Below are 16,215 nucleotides of genomic sequence, written 5' to 3'. Positions count from 1 at the left end.
TTAGCCGAATCAATGGTCAAAACTGCTGACTGCTTTGTGCAGTCCCAATAGACCCAGCAATAGAACTTTTTTGTGTTTTTGTTTTTCCATATTAAATGGAACTGTTTATTGTGATAATACTGGTATTTCTTTTGCTGAGTAACAATACTTATTATTACAATAAAACACATTCCATAACCTTTAGTTAAGTAATTCAAACCAATAGTAAAACGTTGAGAAATACACTAACTGTAGTAAAAATAATTTGAAAGTTATTTCCCTGGAAATAGCCTAAGGCTCTTAAAGGCCTCTTAAGTATATCACTTTATTTATACAGGGTGGCTGAAAAGTAACTTGCATCTCCCCTTGACTTTTCAACCATTTGAGATATTTGAAATCAGTTTGTTGCAACCTTCTTAGATATGAGGGGCTACAATAATTATGGCCAATTTTGAAAATTTTGCCCTTAGGGGTAGCGGGAGTAGAGGGTAGCTCAAAATTTTCAAATGACAAGTATAGTCGAGTTTGGTATCATTTTACAGGCCTGGACGAATACAAAAGGCTGTTTGGCCCAGGTTATCAATACCAATGGAGTGACTTCATGCCAATTCAGCAAGGGGTTGAGACTTCATGCCAATTCAGCAAGGGGTTGTACCTGTTGGGTGCAAAACTTCTTGATTACCTGACCTACCTAAACATAACACTGAGGGAAAGAGAGAAACTTCCACAGTTGTTTATTGATTTCTTGGCCATCTCTGACCAGATCAAACACAGTGCTGGCAGCCTGTGTTCGCAACATGGGCAGATACTATCAGGAAGCCTTGCAAGCTTTCCTGAACTTTGCTGCCAGTCTCGTGGAAGAGGCCAGCTCGACTTCTTTGCCTCAGAATCAAAGAAGAAGGCAAATGATATCAACCTTGCCATTGCCCAGCAGATCACAGGTTGATTCTATCCCTGACACTCCCATTTAGGGGATTTGTAAATATATTTCTTTCTTTCTTGTTCCCCTTTTTTGCATGTTTTGTGTTATCAATTGTTTGTACATGTTTGTAAATGCAATATATTAAAATGGTTCAATAGGTAAAGTTAATTGTAAATTAGCATGCACCCCACGTTTTTCCTTTTAAATTTGTACAGGTATTTATTCTCTCAACATATTTATAAATTATTTTATTCTTTTTAGAGCGTTTAAAAACGTGACATTATTAAAATCTATTTTTATTTATAAATTATTTTCTAAAATTAAACATGGGCGCAGTCAAAAAAGATTTTGTTAAGAATAATAACAGATGAATAGTATAGGCATACAAAAAAATGCTAAAATTGCTTTTTCGCCATTCCATCGAACTCCGCTTAACTCCTGTTTCGAATACCCTCAGCTGTGATAGAAACTAACCATTAATAGATGGGTTGTGTAAATATTAATAAAAACTCGAAAAATGTACTAATGATGTTAAGGGGTCATAACAAATATTCAAATATTCACATGGTTAATTCAAATACTATTCCTGAAGCTATATTAACAAAGCAGTTGCTACCTAACAATGGTTTCAAGAACAAAATGTGCAAATGGGACAAGTAAGTGATGAAACTATGATTGCGTTTGTCTGAAAAAGCTCATGATTATAAACCAGACACTATGAACCAGATATTCAATGCTCAAAAGTTGTCTGAAGAATCAAAGAAAATGTCTATATTTCAAGATTCCCTAAAACGGTTGCATGTCTCGAAAAACAGTGGGTTGGTTATCACCCTATAGAAAGCTAGTGTATTTACCAATCATAAAATTGTAAAGTTTATAATAAAGTAGGGTTAAAAATTATGTTATGTTTTAAACAACAGAAATTTAAAAGTATTGACAACATTAACATTCGTATAACCTCAAATTGTGTTAACGTCCAAAAATCTTAATCTTCAAATACGGTGTTTGAACGTAACTTTTTGCTACACTTTAAAGACTAAATTATTTTCTCAATTAAAACAGACATTGGATATTTATTTATACAGTTAGGAACAATACAAAACTCACGGCATTTTAAGGTAATGCCTCCAATTAATAGTTAATATTTACTTTGGCTATACAGTTTTGGTTGTTGAAAATAGAAACGGTCGACAAAACAATAGCAATTGATTGTTGTTTTCGTCGGCTACCTCCAAAAAAATAGTAAACATTACTTTCGTATAAAAAACATAATTTTCTGGAGTCAGCAATGTATTGGTGAATTTTCGCAGTAATAAACATTAAATGAAAACAACATTCGTATAACCTCAAATTGTGTTAACGTCCAAAAATCTTAATCTTCAAATACGGTGTTTGAACGTAACTTTTTGCTACACTTTAAAGACTAAACTATTTTCTCAATTAAAACAGACATTGGATATTTATTTATACAGTTAGGAACAATACAAAACTCACGACATTTTAAGGTAATGCCTCCAATTAAAAGTTAATATTTACTTTGGCTATACAGTTTTGGTTGTTAAAAATAGAAACGGTCGACAAAACAATAGCAATTGATTGTTTGTTTTCGTCGGCTACCTCCAAAAAAAATAGTAAACATTACTTTCATATAAAAAACATAATTTTCTGGAGTCAGCAATGTATTGGTGAATTTTCGCAGTAATAAACATTAAATGAAAACAGGGGCGATTTCACGGTAGTGTAGCGAAAAGTTAAGTACCGTTCGTGACTCGTCCGAATTCCGAAATCGCTGTTACCAGTACTTGATAAAATTCAGTAAAGAGTAAAAGTAAAATTCCATTAATTATCCTATCTTTATCTTTATTAAGAGTATGAAGCAGATCGTTGAACTGCTGGTCTTCTCTCTTCTTAACATAAGCCTAATACAAATACAATCTAGGATCAGAGAACCGGACCCTTCGAATCCGACATGACTAGTCAAATCAAAGAGCAATAATAAGAGCGAGAACCAAACATAAAGCTATCAAACTACAAGAAGCTTTGCAGACAATACCCTGTTATGCCTGACATGGCCGAATATATAGTGTGATAACTGAACATCAGGATTTATAGAAAAGAACAAGAATTTTCTTACATACTTTTAATTGTTCACAAAATAAAATATGACAAATACATTGCAATAGAAACTGAGTTACCAAAACTTAAGATTTAATTTTATACCAGTGGATTCATCTCTAAAAGGATAGAAATTTTACAAGTCTCAAAATTAAACAAGAGAGAGAATGATTGGAGAGTTTGGAGAGAGAACTACTTACTAGATCGAAGTCTGATGTGAGAATGACATGTAAGACTCATCTAGGAGAGTCCGTCGATGGGATCCCCCACTACAATTATTTTATTAATAAAATATGCCTTATAAGGAGAATCCTTGAAAAGGATTGCTCTGATTGGTCATGGCTTTCCCAAACAGTGGGGAGGCCTCACAGGAAACTGGACTTCCTCTGTACTAGCGCGTGTCATGAGATAACTGAATCTAGGCTTTTAATAATTTTGTCAAAACAAAGTAAAACTCAAATATACTTATGGTAGTTTTGAAATTAAAATCAATTTTGGAATTATTAAAAATAATAATTTAGTTACTCAAATACAATTATAATTAAGGTACTATTGCTCATCATTACATTCGCACCACCAAAAGAGAAAATCATACTCTTTGGGTGTGATTTTCAAAATTAATAATTTGTCATCTCAACTTTAAATTCATAACAAGATAATTTAGTTAGATTGTTGTAACTCCAGCCTGCGGATCATGCGTTATTAGCGGCTAGATAGCAGTTTCCTCCACAGCGTCTCTCTCTCAAATCCTTCTCTTGTCTAGTTAACAATTGAATACAACTTTACAAGAAAATGTTGTGTACACCAGAATTTAACCCTTTTTTATACAAACAAAAAGCATCCTCCCTACTCCATCGTCCTGTAGCCGCGGCACTCTCAAAAAGTCGGAAAAAATCTTTAGCTGTAGGACCGGTACCGTCTCCACGAAAAACTTCAATTAAGTTTGCAACCGAAAGGTCAAACAATCTAGCAGGCACGGGCGGCACTGCTGCCTGTTCAGCAGGGTTTGTATTTGTGTTTCCCGAATTACCCGAGCCATCACCATTGCTGTTTACCCTCGCCGGAGGCAGTGGTAGAGGTGGAGGTGTATTCACCATGATTAGAGTTTACTTTAGTGAATTTATAATAAAATTATGAAAAATTTGCAAATAAAAATGTTATGTTTAATCGTCGTAGCCCATGAAACACCAAAAAGCGCAACGATAACAACCTCTTAACAATAAAGGAAGGACAATGACGCTCCCAGCCACGATAAAACCACAGATAAAAGATAAAATGTTTCTACAGAGTCCCATAACACTTTTAGTCGAGAAAATCGATTATTATTTGTGTAACTTTGACACGTGATACATTCGACTCGTTTGTGTAGTTGGTACGACCACCATTTATGTATTTTTTCGATTATACGCTGTACTAACGCTCTTAATAAGGATTCGCAACCTTCCAATAATAAATCCGGATTTTGAATAGGCAAATAATAAATTGAATCTGACTGACTCATATAGACAAATTTCTATCAAATTACAAATTTATACAATTAATTTATTACTTAATTGAATTAATTAATTTACACAAAGTTTGAAACGATTCTAATTTACAACCCCGAGAAACATTCAAAAATTTCAATAATTTTACCTATCCTCTAACAATCTCCCAAAAACCTATCAAAGATGATAATTGTCCTCGCACTCTTTTGTACGGCTTCCCAATACTCAGGGGTATTTCTTAGTAGAACTGAATACTCTTCTAACAATTCAATTCGAAGCTGGTCCAAATCAACCCTTCCAAATCGCTCTGCAGCTTTTACTACGTCTTCTTCGGATATTGCAAAATTCAAAAATTGTTCCACTAAAGCATTTACGTTAGGCAAATCATTAAACGAGGTTGCTTCAACTTCCTCTATAATTTTGGTTAACTCATCCAGATCATTCCCCGACATCTACTTACAGTTTCGTAACCTGTTTTGGAACATCATAAATGTGCTCATTGTCCCCCGAACTAGGCTCTGAAAAAGTTACCGATTTACCAATCAAACTATTACTTTTCCCAGGCTGAATGTGCTCATAATGGGCTGTTATTATTGCTGTCCTAGTCCCGATTTTTGTAAATAACTCAGATTTTATTTCTATTGGATTCAAAGATGCTGACCCCGTGTTTGGTGGTTTTCCGAAACTTCTTTTGTCCATGAATGGCTCATCAGACGATTTTTTAGAACTTTTTGAACCCAGATTTACCTATTTCATTACTGTTGCTTATAGACCTGCGCAACCCAAGCTATTTCTCCCTTATTGTAAGTCCACACAGAGTACGCCTTGGAACGACTAGCTACCTTTCCAAATAATTTCTTAACGTCCACTTTACTTTTTCTACAACCAAATTTAATTTTCTCCCATTTACTATTTGCTAAAACCCCCTCTAATTGCACTTCCCAATAGAAGAATCTAGCATTAACATTAATTCCAACCCACAAAACAATTCTTACTTCTTGACCAACATACCTATAAAAGAATTCCCTCTCTACTAGTGAGATACTGTGTAACAATTTACTTGAAATTGAATACCTAGAAGCTATGCCAGCAACTGGGGTAGATATCACCATTTGGAAAAAAAAATTAAATCATCTAGACAAAATACAAAAATATAGACAACACCTGACTTAAACCAATTAACAATAGCTTATCAATAAATAATTAAAAGTGACCAAAGAACTAGATACCACATTAATTTTGAGACTTAAGAATTTTCTATCCACCACTTCTGACACCAAATGTTATGCCTGACATGGCCGAATATATAGTGTGATAACTGAACATCAGGATTTATAGAAAAGAACAAGAATTTTCTTACATACTTTTAATTGTTCACAAAATAAAATATGACAAATACATTGCAATAGAAACTGAGTTACCAAAACTTAAGATTTAATTTTATACCAGTGGATTCATCTCTAAAAGGATAGAAATTTTACAAGTCTCAAAATTAAACAAGAGAGAGAATGATTGGAGAGTTTGGAGAGAGAACTACTTACTAGATCGAAGTCTGATGTGAGAATGACATGTAAGACTCATCTAGGAGAGTCCGTCGATGGGATCCCCCACTACAATTATTTTATTAATAAAATATGCCTTATAAGGAGAATCCTTGAAAAGGATTGCTCTGATTGGTCATGGCTTTCCCAAACAGTGGGGAGGCCTCACAGGAAACTGGACTTCCTCTGTACTAGCGCGTGTCATGAGATAACTGAATCTAGGCTTTTAATAATTTTGTCAAAACAAAGAAAAACTCAAATATACTTATGGTAGTTTTGAAATTAAAATCAATTTTGGAATTATTAAAAATAATAATTTAGTTACTCAAATACAATTATAATTAAGGTACTATTGCTCATCATTACAACCCCCTATACCATAGTATATGGAGAAAGTATTGTTTTCGTTAAAATTTTCGAGTTTGAAAATTCAAACTCAAAATTCAAATTTGGGTCCCCTGGACCCAAAAAGTGCTTTTCGAAGTGATGTCTGAGTGTGTGTCTGGATGTGTACAGAGCTAGGGACTACAACTGTGGTCCGATTTCGATGAAATTTGGTATGTAGGTTCTAATTTTTTAGAAATTTTGAATTTTAATGAGGATTTTTCCATAAAACCCGGAAAAATATGATTTTCTCAAAAATGGCCGGAACGATTTTGATAAAAAAAAAATTAGTATGTTGTAGCCCTTTACATTCTGAACAAAATTGTACAAATCCCATTTCTGTAAAAATTACGGTTCAAAAGTTATTTTAAATTATGTTATTTTCCCATAAAAAACCCATAAAATAACAAAAATTACGATTTTAGAAAAGAAATCCGGTTTTGACTTAACATAGTATGTTACGGTCCTTACAATTTTGATAGTTTATTTTTATTTTTTAGAAATTTTGATTTTTAATGGGGATTTTTCCATAAAACCCCGTAAAATAACGGAAAAATATTATTTTTCCGAAAATGGCCCAAACGATTTTGATAAAGATTTAGTATGTTATAATTCTTAACAAAATGGTAAAAATCTTATTTCTGTAAAAATTACGGGTTAAAAGTTATTGTAAATTATGCTATTTTCCCATAAAAGCCCCATAAAATAACGGAAAAATCAGATTTCCCCAAAAATGGTCAGAACAATTTGGATAAAAATGTATTATGTTATAGTCCTTTAAATTCTGAAAAAAATTTTACAAATCCCATTTCCGTATATTTACTCTCACCGCTTACACATGATAAAGGTCATTGACAAACTTATGGGGGAAGGTATGTGTCAGAATGCTGATACCGTTTATTTATGTTTGGTCACAATAATGCAACGGATTCAAAAAATTTAACCCACCCACTGTACTATTTTCCATTTTCTACTCTTAAGCTATTTTAATAATATACTTTTCTTAAATTTAAAATAGTTGCGTCCGGATTATATTATTATCTTGTTTATTATTTGTTTTTAATCAAAAAACCTATCTGGTAGCTAGTTCAACCAATTGTTATTATCTTATAAAACAATAGATATTTTTCTAGTACTGTAACCAAACATCAAAGTATAAATCGCGCTTCTATTACTATACATATCTGCGAAATGAACATTTCATGTCATTACTGTTATGAAACACACTTTAAAAAGTTCAAAAAATTACCATGTATATTTAGGTATATTAAAGTCCAATGACCGACCACAAGTTAAAGTTCAGACAATCCTGCTTTAACCCAGTTCTACTCGCAAAGGCAGTCTCAACATTCACAGGACTGTCTCGTAATATGTAGCAACAATAATTCTATAAAAGGTCTAAAAACCAAGAATGTCAATAAAACAATACAGAGAATCGTAACGCTTCATTGAATAATTGCTTAAATAGTTGAGTAATGCTTTATCCTACTAATATTATAAATGAGAAAGTTTGGATGTATGGATGTATGCATGTTTGTGACAAGTAAACGCGAAAAATACTGGTAGGATTGGGCTGAAATTTTGTATGATGATAGCTCACATTCCCGATTAACATATAGACGCATTCTTATCTCAAAAGTCCTATTGGGCTCCGCCCCAGTGGCTCTGGAGTTTCCCATGTTAACCTTATGAGTAATCATATTTAAAAGGAATAAAAGAATTTTGTCAGCTGTTTAAACTACACAAGTTGGTTCTATGATATTGAATAGCATTAAAAAGTTACAAGGTTTACCAACACGGTGCAGTACTATTATTTTTTTACATTTATGACAACACCTATCTTATAAAGGCCATAAAGGTTAAATTATGTTTTTAAAAGGCTTATGTGTAACTATTTTATTAACAGATGTAAAGATTAAAATGTTTCTATTTCGTGTTCTCTTCCCGTTGCAAAGCACGGGTACAACAGCTAGTTGCTTAATATTTTCATACAACACTATATTATAGCCTACCAATATTATCGATAAACAAACATAAATGATATAAGAGTTTTAATTACTGTGTATCTTACATCTCACTAAAGGTCTTTGTAGCTACAACTCTTAAGTTTAATTCGTAGTTGTTCGATTTTAAGGATTCTTAAGTAAACCTTAAGAGATTTACAAAAACGAAAGGCACGTCTGAGAGTCAATGGGGTTTAAATGCCTTAAATGCCTGGAACTAATACCGACCATCTTCGTAAGGGAGAGAGAATGTTGATTGTTTAGCTGACCTATTAAAACATATTTCAGTAATAAAAGTGATTATTTGAATGTTAGAACAAAACTGTATATTTATTATGATAGAAAAATGTAAACATAAGCATTCAACAGATGTTTTAGATAATTGTTTCATAAATTATAAGCCAGGTATAATTGAAATATATTACAGTCTTCCCCTTTAAAAAGAGAACAACAGGTCGAAGTCTTGGTGTGGAAAACTCATAACTTATACTTGTGTGGTGTAGGCAATTGGCTTTAGCTGGTTTTTTTTCTTTTTTTCTGGAGCAGGTGTATAGCTTAATAGCTTACTGGAGTCGTTGAATAGTAGAAGGTTTTGTCTGGAAATGGAGTAGAGTATTCAAAATTAACAGGAGCGGGAGTTAAAAACTGAACAGGAGGGAAATCAACTAGGGGTCGTAGAATTGACATGGTCGATTTGTAACCGTTGGATACTGCTGTTGGAGCTGGAATGGAATACTTGTAGCTCACTGTCGGGGCGGAAGGAGTTAAGTACACACTGGGCGGAGGTAAGTATTCATAGCTAACTACAGGCACTGTTTTTGAATACTTGAGAGTCTTCAGTGGAGTTGGAGTAGAATGTTCAAAGTGGGGTGTAGTCATGTACTGGACTGGTTTCAGTGGTACAATTGGTGTTTTGAGAAATTTCGGCACTACAGGTTTCACAGCTGGGTAAGAGTACTCGTAGAAGACAGCTGAGGCGGGTGGTGTGTAAGTTACTGGTCTCAATGGCATTTTGTAGATTATTAGTTGAACTGGAACTGCAGAGTAGCCGTATTTCACAGGTTTGACAGAGGGTGGTGGAGGTGGCAAAGAGCAAGTTACAGCAGGCTTCAATGGTGGAGGAGCTAGGGTGGAAGTGGATAGTTGAGAATCTAAGGGAATTTTCAGTTGTTGCAACCAATCCCGACCTAGTAATGGATTAATAATGTTATCCACAATAAACAAGTTCAGGTTTGTAGATTTGTTGTTATACCATACCTCAACTTTGGCAACACCCAGAGGTTTAAAGATTTCACCGGTAACTGTTTTAAGTGTAGTCGATGTTGGCTGAAGAGTTCTGTTGGGGCAAACTTTTTGAAGGTCTTTGTTATTGATTATAGTTACTGGACTCCCAGTGTCGATTTCAAAGGTAAGCTTACCATTTTCAATGTTCAGTGTTGTTGTGAATTTTTCCGATGGTGAAGTAGTGGGCGCAATACGGATAGGAACAATTCTTCCAATAGAAAACTCATCCTGTTCTATGTCTTCTTGAATTATGGTATTTACCTTGCGATGATTTGATCTTGTTAAGGTTGATATGCAAACTTTAGAGATATGTCCAGGCTTATGGCATAAACTACAAAATAAGGTGTTAATGTCCCTGTCGCACGATTTTGCCAAGTGGTTACTCTCACCACAACGCACACATAGTCCTGCAATTCCTAGGCGCTCATACAAGTTCTTTGGATTGTTTTGACTTTGTTTTGTTGATGTGCTATCACAATCATAGTTTTTTGTACGAAAAACTCTAGAAACTTTATTTATCAAATTAGTTTCATGAAATGATTTGTAACCCTTTTTTGATGCTTCAAGAGTCAGAGCCTGTTCATACGCACCTTCAAAAGTCAATTCTGGATGCTGAAGAATCTTTTCACTGATTGCTTCGTCTCGTAATCCTCGAATGAATTGTGCACGTAAAAACAAATCGACCACTGAAGATTCACAAGAAGGGCAGTTGAAATTGCATGTGAATGTAAGTCTTCTTAGTGCAGCTACAAACTCAGATATGGACTCTGTCGGACATTGAACACGTGATAGAAAATTATGTTGTTGCACAAAAACATTGGGTTTTGGACATAAATGTTTTTCAGCTTTTTTAATCAATTCGTCGTAGCTTTTGTTTGATGGTAGGTCTGGAGATACAAGACTACCTAGTAGTTGATAATGTTTTGGTCCAATACAATTGATCAATATTCTTGCTTTGATTTGTTGTACTTCATCTTCGTTTCCTGTAATGTTTTTCAAATGAAAGTAATTTTCAAGTCGTTGTCTATATGAATTGAAATCTTCAAGATTTTCATCAAATGAATCGAAATTGAATGATGTGATTCCGTTCTGGGGTGTTGAAGGTTTTGGATTCTGTGCATGGGTTTGTACTATGATTTCATTAAACTTGTTCAAAAGCATAGCCTGTTGTTGAACAAACGTTGGTAAAATTGTTGAAAGGTCTTCAGTCATGATAGTATGTTAATTTCAATGTTTATCCTGTACAAAAGTGTATGAGTCATTAAAAATCCCATCCTCGTCGCCACTAAAACATATTTCAGTAATAAAAGTGATTATTTGAATGTTAGAACAAAACTGTATATTTATTATGATAGAAAAATGTAAACATAAGCATTCAACAGATGTTTTAGATAATTGTTTCATAAATTATAAGCCAGGTATAATTGAAATATATTACACCTATTATAGTTCTTGATTTTAGAAAATAAACCCATTTGTTGGAAGTGAATAAGATATTCCTAAGCATTGCCTAGTCCCGCATTAGTTTAAGTGTAAGTGTTCAGTTATGTCACGATATGCATCACACACGTGCTATGATCATCAAATTGTGTTGGGCTTTCTTACGTTAAGTTGTTGGGGAATCGGGGTTTTTATTTTATATGCGTGGCTTTAATTATCATGACGATGATTAATATCATACCATATATATATATCATACCTATATATACCTATATATCATACTATATATATATCATACCATATATATATATGGTATGATATTAATCATCGTCATGATAATTAAAGCCACTCATATAAAATAAAAACCCCGATTCCCCAACAACTTAACGTAAGAAAGCCCAACACAATTTGATGATCATAGCACGTGTGTGATGCATATCGTGACATAACTGAACACTTACACTTAAACTAATATATGCTATACTAATATATAATAACTATATATAAAGAATATACTAATATATAATATAATATATATGGTTGATATGTGACCAACAATGGAAGTGTATATTTTTCAATAGTTTTGTTGTAGTTACCGCTAGTCATGTTATCGTATTACGATAAATTACCAGAAGGTAAGCTTTGATGTTGATTCGTAATGTACTATAGCCTAGCTTATATTGCCAAGACTGAACTGGAAGTATTTATGATAAACACACGTTGTAATGACATAATGTTGATGTGCCTGAATGTGGACGTGTATTTATCGAACAAACACAGCTTCATCGTCTGTTGTGTTGTAGCTCTACCTCACACTTACTGATCACTGTTGATGTTGAATAATTAAAACAAATTATCAATGCTGAAAGTGGTGATGCATGTTTTATAAGAAACTGGCTTGTTTAGGAACATCAATGAATTAAATTATTTTTATAAATTAAAGGTTATATAAAATGTGGTCATGTGGTTTTTAAGTTCTATATATATATATGTAAATGTGACATCGTTCTACGTTGACCGTACCCTCACTACTGGGTAACATTATCAATAAACCCGATTCAAATATATATCATTATACAAATGGGTTTTTATAAAGGTTCTATGCCATGCTTTGCACTATAACAACTAATAATATGCATAAAGCCTTAAGCATTGCGCTTAATGAACGATTATAGACATAGAGTAATAGTAAATAATTGTTTATATAAATCTGTAACACAAAAAGCAAAGCGTAATTAATTACGTTCTAATACGCGTGATCAATGTGTTGGGAGAAATCATAACAAGAAACTTTAATGTATAAAAACCAACTGACACATATTTTCTCCCATTACCTTGTCAACAACGCTTATCAGTAGTAAGAGTAACTATGATATTTTAAGTGTAAAATCGGAACAATCGTTGTAAAATCGGAACAATCGTTATAATTTTATCGTAGTTTTTAAGGCATTAAAGGTTGTTTAGTTTTGTTTTGTGTTAAAAGAACCATAACATACTCAGTTTTAATTTTAATCGTTGGAGTAGTTTTTTAATAAACATTCGGTAAAAACTATTAAAACTACATCAAAGATAAATTCACTACAATTGTTATATTTATTTCTATTTTATTTCTATAATTATTGGGTATATATTGGGTATTGGGTGTACCATTCCGTCTAGAGTAAAACAAAACATAACATATGCCAACTAAAATTTATTTGAAATATTCCGAGTATAGTTTTTGTGAGAATCAGATTTTAAGTTATTTTATGTTTTTATTTGGGGGGAAATCGCCATCAAAATCACACACAACCCAAATACATCACATAGAAAACAAATATTTGGGGTTCAGCGGTATCCATAACGGATATGTCCACCAAAAATTCAAACTCGAAAAATTTTACGAAAACAATACTATCGACTATACATAGAATATACTACTATACATAGTTTTATTATTACTAACATACTACATATTATTTATTACTAAGTAGGCTATATCAAGAGAAAAGGGGTTGTGTAACTGGTTTCTGTACAACTTACAACTTTGAAAAATCGCTGTAACAATTGTAGCGTTGTGAAAATATCAATGTTTTCAAAAAGAGTTCAACATTTTACTTGCGTTAAATTTTTATACACGGTATGTCAAACGTTACTCGTTTTAGTTACAGAGACTTGCTTATAACTAATTGATTTATTTCAGCTTGTAATATGGGGTTACATAGTGATATCTTAAATAGCTAACAAAATAAACAACATTAATTCGTGCATTTAAATGAAAACGTGGCATGAGTTAACTTTACCTGAGGTACTGATAGTATCACTATTGATAAAACATGTTTAAAAATAACAACTTTTGGTGGGACGCTTTAACGACAGCGGGAACAGTGGTAAATTAAGGTAGAGGAAATGGTGAAATCAATGTGACAGCTTACTGGGCCACTTCCGCCACATATTGGGGACTGGGCCAAGTGACAAATAATTTGTTGAATACGTTTGCGTAATTTACAGACATTTTCCGAGTCAAACCAATCATTTCAAAACCAACTACTAAAAAATACCAATAAACAATAACCTTCTTCTAAAGCGATAGTAAAATTTTATTCTCGAAATGATATCTCTTCTCTTGTATGCATTCTTTCTCTTTTCAGAAGGTTCTCAGGATCTTAAGATCCGATGCTCAGTCCCAGGGCGATATTAGACATGATATTTGAATGTTAAGTTCAAATTATCACTTAAGTATCGCATTTGAATTTTCGATAGAGTCTACACGTGTGTTATTTTAATTAGATATTTAGTTCATAGATTAAATAACTTCTTGATCAGCATTGTACGTGTTAATTAATTTACGGAAAGTAAAAAAAGAAACGTCTTATAACACTTAAAACATATATTTACGCGTATACTGTTACTCACAAGACGGTAAATAAACAAAAAAAAATGGTAAGTGGTGATCAATTTTCGATAAGTTACGTCTGATGATGATTGGAGTGTCTAATTGAAATAGATCACCACTTACCATCTTTTTTGTTTATTTACCGTCTTGTGAGTAGCAGTATAAGCGTAAATATGTTTTAAGTGTTATAAAACGTTTCTTTTGTTTACTTTCCGTTCAAAGATTAAAAACCCTACGTTAAGTTATTTGTGCTTCATAGTTTGACAGCGTAGTAAAAGTAGTTGCTTGTGGAACGACGCAAAAACGGACGACGTGAAACTAGTGCACAGTACCTTAAATTAGGACTTTTGTAGGGAGCATTGTTTTTTATCCATGCACAAGTAAAATTTACCTTTTCAGAAATACTTATAGTTCGTTATAGTTTAGATTATAGTAAGTAATTTGTACGCTATATAAATCATAGTGTACACAATATTGTTATTGTTGTTGAATTTATTGTTCGTTTCATGTACACTGCTATGCAAGAGTAATTTATGATTTCCTTAATGATATAATTTAATAGGTATTAAGAAAAAGGTAATTAAGAAAATGTATGTGAGATGCGTCACTAATCGACCTTTGTTTGGTAAAAGATAGGATTTTAAAGCAAGTAGAAATAAGAATCAGAAACATAGGGTACAATAAAGTTATTGGAATCCAGATGTGAAGATACCGCCATTTCTGTAAACTTAAAAAGTTAAAAGACAAGAATAAAATGCCTTAAATTTATATTAACAATGGCACTTCAGATGTAACTTGGGAAAACAAGATGAGCAAAGCGGAAATTACACAAGTTAAATTACTTTACGTTATATCAACAGAAGACTCCCTACTTGCACAATCTTCAGTAGACATCGTTGACACTTAACTTCAGCCTTTACGAACAGACTCGGTTAAATTACACGGCCAGTCATCTATATAGTCTTACTTTAAATCTCGTTAAACATATTTTACAAAAATAGCTATTACTGCTTGATATAATATCAACTTTGCTTTGTAAGCGACCAGTTTAGTCTACACAGTATACAAATATACATACCCCTGAATTCTCTACCAACTTTCAAAGTAGCACTCCTGGACCAAAGACAAACTAAAATATCACGTTAAAATTTACAATATATAAAAATTAGGCTACCCCTACTGCTGCACTTTATTTCCACAATAATCTTTTTATTTAATAATGGTTGTTTGTAGTGAATTTAAATTTGGTGCATTGATAACTAACGCACTGACCTATTTTGAGAAAAACTCAATTTTTTTTTAACACGTGGTTTTTAAATGGTGGCCATTAAAAATCTTTAACTGAAATACTGTAACATAAAAATTACGTATGTAAACATACTGTGGTAGACAACATTCTTACAATTCTAACGATATCAAATTTAAGAAAATCGGTTCATAAATGGTTATTTTCTCTTTTCATTGGCTATCATCACTGCTATTTTGCTATACAATCAGCCGGTTTTAATTGTCAGTTAGGTACTCAACGAGTGCAAATATTTACTAAGTACTAAGTATATTAAACATGATGTTCTCCCTTTTTTAAACTGATTCTCTTAAATTTGGTATCTTTAGAATTGCAGGAAAATTGTCTAAATAAAACAGTACCACAGTAGTTTTGTATATCTACGTAGTTTTTATGTTATTTAAGTTTTAAGATTCTGTAATGGCTACTATTTTGAAACCACAATTGATAAAAATTATGTTTTTTTTCTCAAAATAGGTCTTTGCGCTGTTAATCAACGGTCGTGGGTAATTGTAGCAAGGCAACCAAACACTGACCCTTGTTAAGTAGCAACATTGAAATGCATACTACAGTATCTGTGTTAATAAATTACCCATTCAGGATCGAAGTAGCAACATTCACATTTAAAGGCTTGCCCTGTAGCCACCCGGCTACCCGCCAATTTATATTTGCAATTTTGCTCATATTATTCCTACTAAGAGTAACATTGTTTATTACAGAGGCTAACGTCATGTATCTTGTGTGTATTCCAGAACGACGTACGTCTATATTTATATTCTTTAATTTCTGAAGTCAATGGTCTACGATGTTTCTCAGATATTCCTCCCAACAACTACAGTATTTTATTTCGTTTGTCACGAGCGAATTTTCCTATTTTGTTACGGAGAATAATAACTGTAA

Source organism: Macrosteles quadrilineatus, unplaced genomic scaffold (assembly GCF_028750875.1).
Source record: "Macrosteles quadrilineatus isolate MER2022 unplaced genomic scaffold, UCM_ALF_1.0 Scaffold_2__2_contigs__length_208266976, whole genome shotgun sequence".
Taxonomy (NCBI): Eukaryota; Metazoa; Arthropoda; class Insecta; order Hemiptera; family Cicadellidae; genus Macrosteles; species Macrosteles quadrilineatus.
This window is presented reverse-complemented; position numbering follows the sequence as displayed.